Source organism: Nicotiana sylvestris, chromosome 2 (assembly GCF_000393655.2).
Source record: "Nicotiana sylvestris chromosome 2, ASM39365v2, whole genome shotgun sequence".
NCBI classification, from domain to species: Eukaryota; Viridiplantae; Streptophyta; class Magnoliopsida; order Solanales; family Solanaceae; genus Nicotiana; species Nicotiana sylvestris.
In genome coordinates, this window is record NC_091058.1 from 167,344,413 (window position 1) to 167,350,488 (window position 6,076).

At 33.9% G+C, this 6,076-nt stretch overlaps 1 non-coding gene across 1 annotated transcript; it reads left to right on the top strand.

Moving 5' to 3' along the window:
* Positions 1–2,259: 2,259 nt before the first annotated feature.
* Positions 2,260–2,331, top strand: TRNAG-UCC (transfer RNA glycine (anticodon UCC)). The gene has a single exon. It is a non-coding gene; the product is annotated as a tRNA-Gly (tRNA).
* The last annotated feature ends 3,745 nt before the right edge of the window (positions 2,332–6,076 follow it).

Below are 6,076 nucleotides of genomic sequence, written 5' to 3' on the forward strand. Positions count from 1 at the left end.
ATCAAAACCTTCAAATCCTGATTCTAAGGTCGTTTACTCAAAAGTCAAACCTTGGTCAACTCTTCCAACTTAAAGCTTCCGAATTGAGAACTTTCCTTCCGAATCAACTCCGAACTTCTCGAAATTCAATTCCGACTCACGCGCAAGTCATAAAATATGAAATAGAGTTGCTCAAGACCTCAAACCGCCGAACGATGCGCTAAATCTCAAAACAACTTATTGGGTCATTACATGTTAACACGAAGAAATACTATACTATAACTCGCAATTATCCTAATACTGACTTATTATTAGTTCAAGCATATTTATGTCTAATACTACTGACTTAGGAATTAGAATTAATTTTTGAAAATTTAATATTGTATGACAACCTAACCTAATAAATGGCATAAAAAATAAACTTATTGTTATTGGTACCTTGAAGCCCAAATTCATGTTTCCTTAGCCGAGGGTCTATTGGAAACAGTTTCTCTATCCTCACAAGGTAGGGGTAAGCTCTGGATACACACTATCCTCCCCACACTTCACAGTGTGGGATTATGTTAATGTTATTGTAGTTATCTCACAGTAAAAACAAAAAAAAGGACGAACGCATTCTACACACACTTTGTCGGAAAATTTTATTTTGTGTTTTATACAACTATCACTAGTTGTATGAGGCAACTTTTTTGTCTCACAGTTTTGTGGACCCAGAAGTGTAAGATTGGAGTCCACAAATTTGTAAGACAAAAAGGAGCCTCATACAACTAGCGTAAGTTGTATGAGACACAAAATAAAACTTCTCTCTCCCCCCCCCCCCTATTATACTCATCAAATAAACACTTTTTTAGGTTATAATTTTTATTGTTTTCTGGTTTCCCCCAGAGTTTTAGTGTTGAAATCGTACAACTTTTGATCGGGTAATATTGGGTTTACTTGGAGACATTTTAAGTAGTTTGAATATCAACTTTGGAAATGTTTGGAGATGATTTGAAGCAGATTTGAGATGATTTTCAGATTGAAAACTCGAGATTAAAGAAGACTCCATTCATGATATATATATATACCCTCCATTTCAAATTAGATGAGGTTGTTTGACTTGGCACGAACTTTAAGAAGAATTTTTTTTTTAAAATTTATGGTCTTAAAAGCTTGAGGGGTAAAAGCTTTGTGAGGCCGTTACATTTTTGTGGTTATAAAAGCTCTCGTTAAGGGTAAAATAGGTAAATGAAGAGTTTAAAATCTGAATTATTTCTAAATTTAAAAATGAGTCATTTATTTTGAAATAGACTAAAAAAGAAAGTACCTCATCTAATTTGAAACGAAAGAAATATTATATTCTCCTATTTCGTTTGGTGGGATTTGGATATTCATTGCTGAATTAGTTATGTTTTACTTATTAAGCCTATTTTTTTTATTAAAATCTTGCCAATAATTATCAGGAGTGTTATATACATGTCATTTTTCCTTAATTTTTGTTCGCTTTGTCGGGTCTTTTAGTGGGCGGTTGGACATAAGAATTGTAAAATTCCAAAAAGGAGTAAAACAATTTTTCAAGTGAAAACGATATTTAAAATTTAGAGTTGTGTTTGAACATGAATATAATTTTAGATTTTTTTTGAAGTTTTGTGAGTGATCTGAATGAAAATTTTGAATTTTTCTTTTTTGAGTTTTTCCAATTTTCGAAAAATTCCAAAACACATTTTCAAATGAAAATTAGAAATTTATGAACAAACACTGATTTCGCGAAAAAGTGATTTTTTTTTTAAATTTGAAAAATTTTCCTATGTCCAATCGGGCTCTTAGTTTACACTTACAAGAACTCAGAATTTAACTACTTATGTTTCATCAAACATTGTGCCTCTCAAAAAGTATGTAACGCAAGCAAAACCAATACTAATATATAGGAAACATTCCTAATTCCATCGCTGCAACTAAATTCAATTTAAAACGAATCTGGTTTTGATGTAAACTTGAAGAGTGAGATCTCCATGTGGGGGTTGACTAGTTGACCTCCATGTTGGAGGCCGCCGACAAGAAGCTCTTATCTTCTTTACCCAAAAAAAAAAAAAGGAACAAGAAAAGGAATCTGGCCACAATCAATTTCCTCACATCTCATCAATTAAACTCTAGTGTCAGAGGCTAAAGGCTAACTCACTTGGTGAGTCCCTGCCTCCTGCAATTGAGGTTGAGCGTTCACACTTATCAGTAGCATAGTTGAGAAAAAAATAACATTGCTGTCACTAAGTTTGAACTCGCATCAATTCTTTCTAACAACCAGCGTCTGTAGTCCAACGGTTAGGATAATTGCCTTCCAAGCAATAGACCCGGGTTCGACTCCCGGCAGACGCATTTTAATCCATTTTTTTAAGCTTATGACATGCCATTCTATACGTTGTCTAATTGTGCAGTAGTAGCTAATAGTTCATTTTTTGCTTTAAGTTGTTTGTCTACTAAACAGTAGTATGTTTTTTGGATATGGAACACTTAAATGTTTTCTGTACCTTAAAATACTCTCTCAAAACTTGATGTCCTTAATCATAATTGATGGTGACATTCGCTAATAGTATAAGGCTATAAGCCTAGAAGGTGAGGGATGGTTATTACGGAATAAGAATTGAAATAATTGTAAGTTGCTTTATTCAGCACTTGCTACAAGGAAAAAAGACCTTCTCTGAGAAAATCTCAACACACAAATACTGTTTATAAGAAAAATTATTAAACGAATATTTCCAATCATATTAAATGTTGGTGAAAATACAAGAAATTATAATTGAGAAAAAATATGAAGAAAAATAAATAAATATTCTTTCAGCTGAGGCGCGAATATTTCGCTCTCTTTTCAGGATATTCAAGCTCACTGTGATAGAATTTTTATCAGTCCAGCAGTAACATTCTTGACTTGTCTCTTTCAGGATACATTAGTCAAATAATAATACTGTATTCTGGGCCGGGCCCGGGCCTTCGTGGGCCAAACGGGCCGGCCTTCGTGGGTCTGGGCTTCGTGGGCCTGGGCTCTGGCGGTCCCGGGCCTGGCGGTCCCGGGCTTCGTGGGCTCACCTAGTGGAACCGGCCCGTGACGGGCCTAAGCCCATGTGGTCCTGGGCTAAACGGGCCGGGCTCATGGGCTTCGCGGGCCTAGCGGTTTTTTTTTTTTTTTGTAAGGCAATTTATTGTAGTATCATGGCTATATTAAAAATATATATTTAGTATATATGTAGAAATCTAATTATTAAAGTGCTTGACGAAAAAGAAAAATAACAAAACAATAGTAAAACACTAAATTGTCATGCATAATAAATTAATAACAAAGTACAACATGAAGCATATTAATACATATATATATATATATACTAGTATTGTATGTTATGTATATATATTCTCTTGTATATTTTCTTGTAGTATATATTGTATGTTATGTATATATATATCCTCTTATATATGTTGTTGTAGTATATATTGTATGTTATGTATATATATTCTCTTGTATATTGTCTTGTAGTATATATTGTATGTTATGTATATATATATATCCTCTTATATATTTTCTTGTAGTATATATTGTATGTTATGTATATATATATCCTCTTATATATGTTGTTGTAGTATATATTGTATGTTATGTATATATATTCTCTTATATATTGTCTTGTAGTATATATTGTATGTTATGTATATATATTCTCTTGTATATTGTCTTGTAGTATATATTGTATGTTATGTATATATATATCCTCTTATATATTTTCTTGTAGTATATATTGTATGTTATGTATATATATTCTCTTATATATTTTCTTGTAGTATATATATTGTATCTTATGTATATATATTATAACTTATTACTTATATATTTTCTTGTAGTATATATTGTATGTTATGTGTATATATTACCTTATATATTTTGTATGTTATGTGTATACAAAAAAAAAATTAAAAAAAATCCGTTGGGCCCGTTAGGCCCGCCAGGCTCGCCAGGACCGGCCCAGGCCCGGCTGACAGTCCCGGGCTAAACGGTCCCGGGCTCGTGGGCTAATCTATGAAGACCGGCCCGTCACGGGCTTCTCAGGACCACCAGGACCGGCCCACCAGGCCCGTTAGGACCGCGGGCTCGGTCCGGTCCGGTTCAGGCCCGGCCCACCAAGCAGCATTATCCAATAATATCGTATGACTCGAACATACCTTGGACAAATTGTTGAGTCCAAAGCTCCACCATAAAAGAATACCTTTGTTCATAAAGTAAAATCTCATTTTTAGTGAGTAAGCTCTCACTTAGCTAGCGTTTGGCCATAGAATCCAAATTTGTTTTGAAAAATCTGAATTGGGTGAAGTTTGGTTTGAAGATGAAAATGTGTTTGGACATACGTTTTCAAAACATATTTCCCAACTTTATTTTGGAAAAACATGTATATAATTCCCAAGTTTTGAAATTTTGGTCCAAAATCAGCAATTGGGGTGATTTTGGGATTTGAGGTTTGGGATTTTGCCAAAATGTGGGCAAATTTTATGGCCAAACATGAGTTTTGAAAATAAATCCCAAATTTATTTTGGCAAAACTCATGGCCAAACGGGGCCTTAAATTCTCTTCTTCTCTCAACTCTTTTTTACTGTACCAACTTTACTTTTTTTTTTATGCACATTACAACATTTTTTCATACCCAGATACAAGAAAAAAATATCGTTTTTTTTTGCTAAAGAAAGGAGAGACTTCATATTAAAAACATAGAAAGTTTAGTTATTACCTAACATAGGGATAGACCGCAGAGCGGTTTTGTAATGATCCGATCGATCATTTTGAACATCTGCATTTTGCTCGGTTTTTGAGGGCGTGAGTAGCTCCGCATGATGTATTTCGACATATGTGAATCGTCGGTTTTGGTTTTCAGATGATTCAAAATTAATTTGGAAGAATGATTCTCAGCTAGAAGCTTTAAATTTCAAAAGGATTGACCAAGTTTGACTTTTTAGAATTTGACTTCGGATTAGATTTTTGATGGTTTCGTTAGCTTCATTGGGTTATTTTGGACTTAGGAGCGCATCCGGATCGTGATTTGGAGATCCGTAGTGGAATTTGGCTTGAAATGGCGAAAAATAGAATTTTAGAAAGTTTGACCAGGAGTGGACTTTTGATATCGGGGTCGGATTCCAATTCCGAAAATTGGAGTAGGTCAGTAATGTCAAATGTGACTTGTATGCAAAATTTGGAGTCAATCAAACGTGATTTGATAGGTTTTAGCATCGATTATGGAAGTTTGAAGTTTCAAGTTCATTGATTTTGAATCGAGGTGTGATTCACCGTTTCGATGTTGTTATGTGTGTTTTGAGGCCTCCAATAGGTCCGTGTTATGTTATGGGACTTGTTGGTATGTTTGGACGTGGTCCCGAGGGGTCGGGCATGTTTTGGACGAGGTTCAGATCATTGTTCTTCATGTTTTCATTGCTGAGGAGCTGGTGGTTGTAAGCACGTGATTTTTGCCCTATATGAGAATTACTCCCAAAAATTCCAAAAATAAAACAATTTTTTGTTTGTTTGCAATTGTTGTAAATTTTGTGTTATTTTTCTTATATTGTTTGCATTTGTCTGTGCATGTTTATTTGCTAAATTAATAAAAATACAAAAATATGTCGCATTTGCATTTAGGATTTAAGATTGCAATTATGAGTAATTAAGTTTGTTTTACAAGAATGAAAATTAAAAAAAAAATAGGCATCTTTTGCATTTTTAGCCTTTAATGTCCAAATTATGTGATTGTATTTTAATTGTCATTTCATTTTGTATGATAATTGTTGCTAGGAATTAATTAGTATTTTTAATAAGTTAATTTAGTTTGTAACTTAATTTAGAATTTTATTTTTAGAAAATAAAATAAAAGAAGCAATAAAAGAGGACGAAAATCGGATTGGGCCACCTTCTAATTTAAATCAACCATGGCCCAAACCAAATAAATTCCTACCGGGTCGACCCGACCCAGTCTGCCCCATAACCCAAACTAATCCCAACCCACCCCCATTTTCATTTTTTCATTTTTACAACCCTAAAAAAAGACCCTAAACTGTCTGCCCCCCCTCTCTCTTCTTCTCCTTCTCCAAACCAAGC